At 37.4% G+C, this 12,220-nt stretch overlaps 1 long non-coding RNA gene across 1 annotated transcript; it reads left to right on the forward strand.

The window, feature by feature from the left end:
- The first annotated feature begins 1,602 nt into the window (after positions 1-1,602).
- On the forward strand, positions 1,603-11,994 carry LOC133255047 (uncharacterized). Its single transcript, XR_009738848.1, has 2 exons — positions 1,603-1,950; positions 11,765-11,994. It is a non-coding gene; the product is annotated as an uncharacterized LOC133255047 (long non-coding RNA).
- Positions 11,995-12,220: the final 226 nt, after the last annotated feature.

Raw genomic sequence — 12,220 nt, forward strand, 5'->3', positions numbered from 1 at the left:
CAAATCACTTTCATATATAGAAATAATGCCACGATAAAAGAGACTGATAGATGCTTACACAACTGTGGTTATTAGGGCAACATAATAGCATTTGTTCAAAGCAAATAATGGAGAAGCAGCAGCCTCAATATGACAGACTTTCAGACCTTCCCAACAATGGAGAAGGGACAAATACCAAATAGGGTTAAAAACAGAATCACAAAGGAAAAAGGAATATAGATTGAGCCCTGGGTTGATGTGATTTAAAGTGGGAATGATGTGAGGAAGGTCTTAACAAGGCTACTTCCCTGGTTTGTGGAGTTCATTTTAAGTATCTAACAGGTTAACAGATAACTTTCAGGCAATTTTACAATCTGTGTGTAATTAGAGGGCTGTTTACGAAGTTCTTTGTCTTCTTTTTAGCTGAAGTTTGGAATTTTGACTGTATAATGATTGATGTCAGAAGGGAGCTGGAACATGCAAAGAATTGGTGTTTTTGTCCTCCAGAAGGAAATATCCCATAGATAAAAAACTTTTATCCCTGTAGTGAGATAGAATGCGTAGCTTAGATACAATGCATAACTGGAAATGATGGTAAAGAATGAACTAAAATAAGTGTATATCTCTTCTGTGGTCATCATTTTTTAATACAGTGCTTCAATTAAAACTAGGTTCTCTCTTCTCAAGAAATAATATGTTTTCTTCCCTTTCCTGGAGCAATAGCATTGGGTTTTGATAAATATGCCCTTTGATATCGTAAGAGAGATGATAGCTACCTTTATTTACTTCATGTCTCAACCTTAAATGTGGCTCTGGAACACTACTTGTTAAAGGTGTCAAGGAAAGCAACAACCTTACCTACTATATAAAGTTGAATATTATATAGAGATTCTTAGTCATGTTACAAATTTATAGCAAAAAGCTGACTCTATAGCTACTGTTAAAAAGTTATTGGCATTATCATCCAACCAACTCGAATTCAAAGGAATATTGTAAATCATTGACCATAATCTCCTGATTATCTCTTCTGCAAACTGTATTTCAGGTCCTAAACTACCTAAAAATTTCTTCTTTCTTCTCAACTTAACAGTCCACTGGTCATAGAGGAGTTAATTGTGAGTTTGTAAAACTTAAAACCTTCAGAGTTTCATTTGTTTCTTTTTGTTCAACAGAAAGAGGCCATGAGAAAGTTTGACTAACATTTATGATAATTACATTTGCAGATTAGAATAATTTAGGGTTTCGAAAGGTTTAAAATTTATACACCATATTGGGCCTCACATGATTATGGCTTCCTTCATATCATTTTAGTCAGGTATTGAAATCCAGTTGATGTGAATGTAATAGTCATTTTAATGGATATTGTTAATCCCTTGTTTTCAGTATAATAGATAAAGGGGATTTTAATTAAATTCATTGTGTGAGCACTTATCGGGGTAAAAAGGTTCACGAATTATTATTTTATTTTCTGGCATGACATGTAAAGAATACTGTAAAAGGCAGGGAAGACAGCAATACTAGAGTGTGGCTGGCATTAGAAGTCAGGCTAGTTTCATGTCCTCTGTAGTTGACAGGGCAGGCTTCAAATAACACTAAAAAGCGGTGCCTGGAGGCTACAGAGTCCATAAAGGACCAAAACAATGTAACTGCGTTGCTTGCTCTCTTCTTCAAACCTGGTGGAACTTTTTAAGGTGGGAACTTGAGTTTCTCCCAAAGCTTCAATAGAGAGTCCAATCCTAGGTCCCATAGCTGCCAGCTAGAAATATGGTAAGAAATGACAAGAGCTTTCATGTCCATAGTTCCGTGTCCTCTGACAGCTCAGAAAATTGTAAGAACTGCTTCTCCTTGGAGAGTCTTAGGACACCCCTGGTTATAATCCCTGGGTGACCATTGGCCTGGTCACAAAGGAACTATGACGTCATGGACGGTAGCAGTCAGGGAATGAAAAGTCCGTCAAGAACCACTGAGATGGTGAGTTTATTTTGGAGGAAGAGGAAAGCCTGAATTATTTATTCTGTAGAATTTTTACAACATACTATTGATTGACCGTCTCTCTTTGGGTCGCTAAGCCTAGAAACTCTGCCCCTTAGCCTGCTACTCACAAACCTTTGTCATAAATTCCTCAGTGCTGTTAGACTACACTCAAACAGCACAAGTGTTAAGTGTAAAAATGCAGTGGGAGCTTCCACTGAGGGGAAAAAATAGTTATATGCAGCTCCAATAATTTCCAAACAATGAATAAACCCACCTCACTGCTATCTAATCATTGAAACTTTGAGCCAGGATGCTAAAATTAAGTTATGCAATAGGTATATTTATACTTTAACACACATATAATATGAATATGTTAATAGTATTCTCAGGGCAGAGGAATTATGTATGATTTCATATGACAATATTACAATGGTAATAAATATGCATTACTTTTAAAATCTGCACAAATGCCTTGAAAAACTGAAAAAGTGGGTAAGTAACATATAAAAAGGTATTTTTCTTTCTTTCTCTCCAACCAAACCCAGTTCCTTACATGTACAATGTTTATCCTACTAATCTCTCCAAGATTTAGAAGTAGTTGGTGTGGAGAGAGGAATGTGTAAAACCTAACTACATTACATTTTTAAACTTTCCCAAATTAATTGGAAGGATATTTGTAATATGCATTCTTTGGGGAAAAAGGGGGATGGCTGCTTATAACGTGAACTCCATGATAACATTCTCCATTTTATGATTAAAATTCTCAAGGGCACTTCTTGCCTCAACCTCCTTGTCACACATTCCTTAGTATTTACCATGTGGCTTCTACCTTCCACCCACTGATTCCTTAAAACTCATCTCCCAAGTCACCAATGACTTCCTAATAGCCCAATTAAAACATCTTTTCTCATTCTTCTTGTTTGACCCTCCTGCTATGTTTGACAGTTTTGACCTCCTCCTTCTTCTTTAGAAATCAAAGGCAAGCTGATTTTATTACTCTTGACCTTCTCTAATTCCAAGGTCTATTCTTACCTCCTCTAAATTCAGTAACCGTTCTTTATCTTCATCACCCATTTTCACTCGTTTCCTGGCTCTGTTGTTTTTTCTTCCTACTTGCCATGTGAAAGCCATGTCCAAGTCTGTTTTCAACCTTAAGGACATTTTGTTTTGGCAAATATTAATTAAAACCTGCTACATATTTGGCAGTGTGCTAGGCACTCGGTCTGGCCTGAAAATAGAGTGATATACATAGGAGAAAAGAGCAGATTTGCTTGAAGAGGGTTTGGAATAATCCCACCTGGGAAGAGGTACACCTCATAGGTCAAAATAAAGATGTTAAACTTCTTAGGGTTCATCCCAGGGACAAAGAGAAACAGGCATTTTAAGCCAGGAAGTCACACATATTTGCATCTTAGAAAAATTGCTTAAAGTAGTGAAAGAAAATATTCAACTAGAGATGAGAGGACTTATTGGGACATGCTTATTGTTGGCTAGGTGAGGACTCATCAAGCATGAACTAACGCAGTGCCACTGAGAGTGAAGAAGAGAGGAGTAAGTAGAGAATAGTCAAGATTAAAGTCCGCAGAGTCAGACATGACTGAGCAACTGAACTGAACTGAAAGAGATAAAATCTATAGGACTTGCTTCTTCCACACGGGAGGGAAAGAGAGCACGAAAGAATGGACGGTGATTTGGGTTTCTGAATGGATGATGCCTATGCTATATCTTACAGACAGGCAATATAGGAAGAGGTTTGGGGGGAGATAGTGGATTGGATTTTAGAAACATCAGGATTGACATATCTTAGGGAAGTCCAGGGAGTGTTGGCTAGATGGAATCTGGAGCTAATGCTCTGAACCGAAATAAGATTTAAGGCTCATAAGTATGAAAGAGATAGTCCAGTCCTATAACAGGTAAACAGAATGAGACACTCAGGGAGAAGAACAGAATAAGGAGGAAATAAAACTAAGTCAGAGTTGGAAAGTATTGGCACTCAAGTGGAAGAAGAAAAAAATAGCCAAGGAAATGATAGTCAGTTCTATACACAAGCCTAACTGGTGGTGATATTCTGCATTGCTTCTTGCTGCTAGTGAAGTATCCCACTAGAATTTTCTTCCCTCCCAAGCAAGCTTGCAAATAACACCAAAATCTGTACCACTGACTCAACATCCCTTCCAAACTCCTTAACAAGACTTGCCAAATCTGATTCAAATCTATTTTATCCAGACATTTCTACCATAGTTCTCTTACACAGGTCTGAATTTTAGTCTATCAAGAGAATGTCTTTTCTTCAAACTTGGCATTCGATGTTCTGTCTCTCTGCTTACATTCACACTGCTCTGTCTTCCTGGAATTCTCCCATTCCCCACACCTAGCATCTCCACCAGCCATTGTTCATCATCCTCATTCATGACTTATGAGAAGCTAAACAGAACCCAGAGTGGAGTCATGACTATCAAAGGAAAAAGGCAAAAAAACTAATAGTATTTATTTGGGATCTACTAATATGTTAGAACTATACTAGACAGAGAATGTGTGAGTGTTTGTGAATAAATTTCATTTAATCTGCCCAGCAATCTTAGAAAGTCCCTTTTTGTACATGAAGGCACGGAGGCTCATTCATTACTTAATGAATGTTTATCAAATGTCTATATATTGCCAGGCACTATACTACATGCTAGATAAAAAATAGGGAACCAAACAGAGTTTGTAGTAGCTACTACAAAGAGCTAACAAGAGTAGGAGAGACAAATGTTAAAACATAATTACATAAATAAATGTTCAACGGCTAGTTGGAATAAGGGCCATAAAGTGAAAGGATGGGAAACTAATTCAGGGAAGGGAGTCTCTTTTCTAAGGCAGGATCATCTAAGCTGAGACCTGGAGGATGAGTGGCCAGGTGAAAGGAGCAAAAATAATGTATCAAGCAAAGGGAAGAGCCTCTTAGAACTGTAAGGAACTTATGAAAGGCCAGTGAGGCCAGTGAGATGTGACTGAACTGGAAAGAAGTACCCTGTGAAATTGAAAAAGTAGGCAGGAACAAGATTTCACTTGTTCTTGCAGGTCATGTTCAAGAGTTTAGATTTTACTTACCAAGAAATTAGAAGAGACTGAAGGATTTTAAGCAGCAGAATTACACAAGATCAATGTTTAAAACAAATTAGAAAAACTAAATAAATACAGTCATCTCAACAGTAAGTGGTAGAGCAAGAAATTAAACATTGGGTCTGATGCCTACCACTTGCAGAAAGTTTGTAATCTCAGTCCAAGCCTATTATCATAATCTGAAAAGTATGGTCACCTCTGGCTTGGTTTCAGTGGTTTCAGCTCAGATACTGATACTGATGACTTTTTTTTTTTTTTTTTGGCCATGCACCATGGCATGCAGAATCCTAGTTCCCTGACCAGGAATTGAACCCGCAACCCCTGCATTGGAAACAAGGAGTCTTAACCACTAAACCATCAGGGAAATCCTCTAATATCTTTTTTTTTTTTAATTCAAACACTTAGCTGACAATCTCCTGAATAACATAAACTTTCTCTTTGCAATGTGGAACTATAGGGCTGTCTTTCAAGTGATGGGTGCCTTTTATATCAGCTTTTAGCAAAGGAAAACTTATCTGCTGGTATCATCCCCTAGAATGACAATTATGGTTAAACAAGGTGTTTGGGATGGTGCTGTTGCTATTAAAATCAGGCCTATCAATATCAATACTTTCTAGAAAGATATCTAACTAACCCAAGGCAGTATCTGATGGTAGAACCGGATTGCCTAGGTTCCAAATCTGGCTTCACCATATTAGTTGTATAACCCTGGGCTGGGGACTCTGAGCCTATTTTCTCATCTATAAAATAGGGATGGTGATAATAATAATAACAATAATTAACTTATGGAGGTGTGAGGATTAGATGAACTGATGTATATAAAGCGCTTGGAACAGGATCTAGCACAAAGCACTAGGTATGTTATGTCTATTAGGAATAATTATGAAAGCATCTGCAATTTAGGGTGTTCTCTAAGAAAAAAGTTGCATATATCCATTTGTAACCATTTTTTAAAAATATATTTATTTATCTGGCTGCATCAAGTCTTAGTTGCCACAAACAAGACCTTTGTTGCGTCACGCAGGATCTTTCATTACGGCACATGGACTCTCTAGTTGTGGGCGTGGATTAGTTACTCTGTAGTATGTGGGAACTTAGTTCCCCAACCAGGGGTCAAACCTGTGTCCCCTGCATTGCAAGACAGATTCTTAACCCCTGGACCACTGGGGAAGGCATTTACAACGATTTTTTATAAATAGACTGACCTTTGAAGATGAAGTGACTGCCCTTGTGGCTCAGGCGGTAAAGCGTCTCCCTACAATGGGAGAGACCCGGGTTCGATCCCTGGGTCGGGAAGTTCCCCTAGAGAAGACAATGGCAACCCGCTCCGGTATTCTTGCCTGGAAAATCCCATGGACAGAGGAGGCCGGTAGGCTACAGTCCATGGGGACGAGAAGAGTCGGACACAACTGAGCCACTTCACTTTAAGATGAAGAATACAAAGGAAAGAGACATGTTGCCTCATATCCTTATTGCAATATGTAAAATTTGTTCTTGCCAGATGCTTCATGAATACTTTTGTGCCTCTGTCCTTACACGAGAAGTAAGAAAGCTCAGACAAGTGAACTCTGTTCCCATCTAGAATCTGGTGAAAGGTATCCCCTCAAAGCACCACCTCTGAAAATGTAATGATTGGCATGATCTAAAATCCACTCAACACCCTTTTAAGACTGTTTCTGGTGCTTATCAAATCAACAGCCAGTAATAAGGTACAGAAAGAAAGTCTAGGTCAGATTGAATACTTCACTAAGGTGACCACTCCCCAAAATTCTTGACTAGTTGCAAGACAAGTTACTTCAATAATATTACAGTTGGCCTCTACACCTGCTCCCTGCAGTAGAGAAAGCCTAGTGGATTGGGGAAGGGCTTCCTTGATCCTATTACTACATTGAAGATGCATACGGGTCTAAAACCATTGGTTATTTAAATGGAATGAGTCCTCTGGTTTACTGCTGCCATGTTTTGCCAAACTTTGAGATGTAGCTCAGGTGTCCAAACTGACCTCTTGAGGGTAGGCCTGATTGGTGGAGAGAGGCTATGGCAAGGAAGGGCAAAAATACCAGTAGCTAAGCACAAACACAGGTTTCACATGTCATAGTTTAAAACTGATTTAAAGAGCATCAATCCCAGTCTTGCAGTTCATCACACTCCCTCTTCCCCTTTTTGGTAACCGTAAGTTTGTTCTCTACATTTGTGACTGTATTTCTGCTTTGCAAATACTCATCTGTACCCTTGTCTAGTTGCCATATATAAGCAATATTGTATGATTTTTTTCTTCCTGATGAATTTGAAGATTGGGATTGACATATATACACTGCTGCTGCTGCTGCTAAGTCGCATGTATAAAATAGATAACAAATAATAATAGCTAATTTAGCACAGCAAACCCTACTCAGTGATCTGTGGTGACCTAAATGGGAAGAAAATCTTAAAAGGAATGGCTATATGTATATGTATACTGATACATTTTGTTGTACAACAGAAACTAATACAACCCTGTAAAGCAACCATACTTCAACAATTAAAAAAAATAAATAAATAAAGAGCATCAAGAAGAAAAGATGCTAGGGAAGAAAAGAGGGGTAATTTCCTTCTCAATCTGACCCCATTGTCTACATGAGGACAAAATTAAAATTGTCTGTGATTCTTCAACCCAGATAATCATCTTTAACCTTTCTGGCATGTCTGCTTATTACATTCTTAATAGATATATTTATTTAAACTTAAATTAAATTGGAATATACTTTACACACTGTTTTGTAAACTAACCTTTCAGTTAATAAATCTTCACCTAAATTATTACTCTTCTAAATTATAATGTTTAATGACTGCATAGAATTTCCTCTCATGGCTAAATTCTGAATTATTCAATCAATAATCCATTGTTGGCCATTTCAAATGTTTGAAATTACAGTAATGTTGCAATAATCATCCTTGACATAATCTCGAGACTGTAATAGATTCTTTAGACCAAGTACATGGGAGGATAATTATTAGCTTGAAGGATATAAACATTTTTAATATACATACAATATATATTGCTAACTTGTACCCATTAAGATTTTATCAATTTGCCTTTCCACCAGCAGTATACAATAAGTATATATTAATTTAAAAACAAAATATAAGCCCTTAAGTCAAAGCTACATAACAATTTCTACTTCTAGCAAGAAAAAGGAACTATAGTTATAACAATTAAAGTTATAATAATAACTTTATAAAGTTATAAAGGAACTATAAAGTTATAACAATTAAAAGAAGCAAGCATAGCTTTTCCTAAATTAGTGAGTATATAAAATTGATATATTTATCACAAATTCATTCTCGCAGTAGTGTTAGTTACTTAGTTATGTCTGACTCTTTGTGATCCCATGGACTGTAACCCGCCAGATTCCTCTGTCCATGGAATTCTCCAGGGAAGAACACTGGAATGGGTTGCCTTTTCCTTCTCCCCAAATTCATTCTAATGCTCTTCTAAACCTGTTTTGTTTTTTGTTTTTTTTTTAATCTCATCCAACTCTTTAAAAGGTGCTTCTCAGGCGGCACCAGTGATTAGGAACCTGTCAATGTAGGAGACCTAAGAGATGAGGGTTCGATCCCTAGGTCGGAAAGATCCCCTGGAGGAGGGCATGACAACCCACTCCAGTATTCTTGCCTGGAGAATCTCATGGACTGAGGAGCCTTCTGGGCTACAGTCCATAGGGTTGCAAAGAGTTGGACATAACTGAGCCAACTTAGCGTGGACCTCTTTAAAAGCATGATAGAGAATGATTCAGACAGCCTTTGGAGTGAGAGAGAGAGCCTCAAGTCCCAGTTCCCCATTTGAAAACCCTAGGTGAATTCCTTGAACTTTGTGAGGTTAGATTCATTTGTATATCAAATGAACATAAGCACACCTCTCAGGATTGTTGAAAGACTGCATGAGATGCTGAATGGAAGTTGCCTAGAACCATGCTTGATTATGCCTTTGTTCCTAGAGAAACTTCCATCTACCTTAAACATGTTTTCTTCAGAGTATTTTTAATATAATGGGAATAAGTAAGTTGCTAAAATAAATCTAAAAATTGCTGTGCCCATGCTTTTGCTAATTATTTTCAGCAGGAAAATTCAAGAGATAGGCCATAAATCCTGACATAAATATTTAAGAGAAAGCTTTATTTGTTCAATGTTTTAAAAGTTAAAATTACCAATCGAACTGGGAAAAGCAGGATCTGCCTTTTATATACCAACTGTGTTGACTAAACCCTTCTGCCTCCTCCATGGTTATGAAGTCTTTTTCCTCAAGGGGTTCACCCACTATACAGCCATTTTTAGCTGCTTTGTCCTCATTGTTTTCTTATTTTTTCAGATTCTTTCTCATGATTAATCTTTCCCATAAACTCCATGCATCCTGGTTTCTTCTTTTTTCTCCATTTTGTGGTTTAAATTCTATCAGGCAGTAGGGATTGGAGGGAGGGGGCAGCAAAAAGCCTATAACATAAGACACTGAAGGATAAAGTGGTAGAGACTTCTCTAATACACTGATGAAGAGCTAACATAATGGACTCAAACTATGAGCAAAAGAAAGTCATAAGAACTAAAAATGTGTGGGCATTGAAATATGTCATAAACAGAGAGATTAGTCCGATGAGTCACAGAACAATGCTGTCTGAATATTAGAATATGGATTGAGAGGAAAATAGATGAGTTTTACCTTTTCTCCAGAACCTTAACTTTTTTCATTGTGATAAATTAAGCTTTAACACTTTTTTTAAATCCTAAGTGTGTGTGTATGTGTTGACTCATGCCATCTCGTGGGCATTTACTGTTCCCTGTAGTTACTCTTGGGAATCAACATCCCATTCAAGAAAGCTCCAAATTGATCAGATGTTTAAATTGGCCTCTGCAATGGCACAACGAGGAGTACATTTCAAGGGAGTATACTGCTGCATTCTTTGTCCTTTGGCTTTATACAAAATTAAGGAGTCTTTTTTCAAAAAAGAAGTTATAATGTATTGCTATGGACTGAATATTTGTGCACCCCCCCCCCGCCCCCACCCACCACCAACCAATTTGTATGCTGACGTCTAACCTCCAGTGTGATGTTTTTGGCTCTGGGGACTTTGGGAGATAATTAGCTTAGATAAGGTCATGGGGGGTGGGGGGAGGCATATGGGACTGATGCCCTGATGAGTACACAAAGAGCACAGAGCAAGAAGGCAGCCGTCTCTGAGCCAGGAAGTGGGCTCTCACCAGACCCTAAATCTATTGGCATCTTAATCTTGGACTTTCCAACCTCTAGAACCACGAAAATTGTCAGTGTTGATGAAGTTTGCCACAATATATCAATAGAGAAAAGGAAAAAAAATAATAGGATAAGAGATCTACCAAATGTGCTTATTAGGAAAAAGGACAGGTAGATATTTTCCCAATGAAGTCTATTTCAGTTTGTCATATAAATCAGATCATGCACTTGCCAAACCTCTGAAAATTTTGAAGGCAAAGGAGGCTGTCACACAAAACCCTGGACCCTGTACTGCGTCTCCATGTTACCAACACATCTTGAATAGAAAACACAAATCTCATATCTGTGCATGGGAGATATGGAAGGCCTAAGAGCTGTTACTCTCTTATTTGCTAAGAGAATCTTGATTTTATTCTTGTCCAGAAGAAGAAATGTGTTTAGAGAAGGTAAAAACCTCCTTATACCATTATTGTGCTAAATCAATCATGGTAATTCCATTCCTTTTTGCCACTGATTATGTAGAAGTGGACACCTGAGCTAGTTCTAGCCAATGTAACATAAGAATTCAGCTTTGAAGGGGGCTTCTGAAAAATATTTTCAGACCTGATTTTTAAAAAAGAGAGAGGGATACCAAGAGATACTCTCAACCCCCATTTAGATGCTACTGAGTGAGGTCATGACACCTTGGGCCTCAGAAGTTAACATGTGGATACAGGAAGAAAGATCTAAGGACAAAAGCCATCACCCTAAGAGTAGAAGTTGGAAAGGTGAAACACCTTAGTGAAAACATGCTTATAGTAGTGAATGAATCCTGAAATTCACCACTGACTTCTTGTTCAGTGATACACACATGTTTTGCAATTTAAGCTAATTTTAATTAAATATTCTATTCCTGGAAGTTATCATAAATGTTATAACTAGTTAGATATAAGACATTACTTTCAGGAAGGCTAATAAGCCCTATGCCTACTTTGCCTCTAGTTGACTCTTTTTCTGTAGTACTGTATTTTTCCATCTGGAGCTACCTTCCTCTCTTTCTCCCCTGAACTACTGGCCCAATATTTCCTCTTCTATAGTGATGTCCTACAGTCCCCTGCAATAATGAGATTACTGCATTATCAGTGTTTCTTTACCATTTAGCCACTATCATTATTATTGATATTATTGTATAATTACAAACATTATATCATGTAATTATAAACATTATATATGGACTCTGTGCCAGATGCAGTAAATCCTTTATGTGTTTACATGTATTACATCTTGTAGTAGATTACATTATTTGTTCCCAAATAATTTGTTTGTTTCTTACTTGTGCCATGCTCCTTGAAGGCAGAGTATTTGCTCTTTTGAGGCTTGGACATGTGCCCTGATTTGGCCAATGAAATCTGGGTAAACCAGATGTACCTTAAGTCTGAGCAGAAGTTTTGCACACCTGCATACATTCTGGCTCTGTCTCTTTTATTCTTGTCTTCATCAAAGGAACAGGATGTTCAAACGTGGACCCCTTAACATGACTCCCAGGATGAGAAGACATGTGGAACCCAAGAGAGACCAACCAAATTCACCAACATCACAGATAATCTGCAGTGTTCATGTAACAAGAAAAAGAAGCACAAGTTGGTTTTAACCTAAAATCCATAACAGTATAAAGTAACTACTATATTACTAATATCCCATTTAACAAGAGAATAAAGCAACTTCAGTCATAAGACTTGATTCTTCCCTCTAATATAATGCATTGTCTCCTCCACTAGACAACTTTTTAAGGATAAGTTTATCTTTCTTTCTCCAATACCTAGCATGTTGTCTACTTAATTAATTATGCTTTTATAAAAAGGAAGCTATGATTCTAATACATCCACATTATTAACACACATTTCATGGATCTTACATTTTACATACCTTGATACCAATGGTTTGCTACTCACTATTTAC

Source organism: Bos javanicus, chromosome 10 (genome assembly GCF_032452875.1).
Source record: "Bos javanicus breed banteng chromosome 10, ARS-OSU_banteng_1.0, whole genome shotgun sequence".
NCBI lineage: Eukaryota > Metazoa > Chordata > Mammalia > Artiodactyla > Bovidae > Bos > Bos javanicus.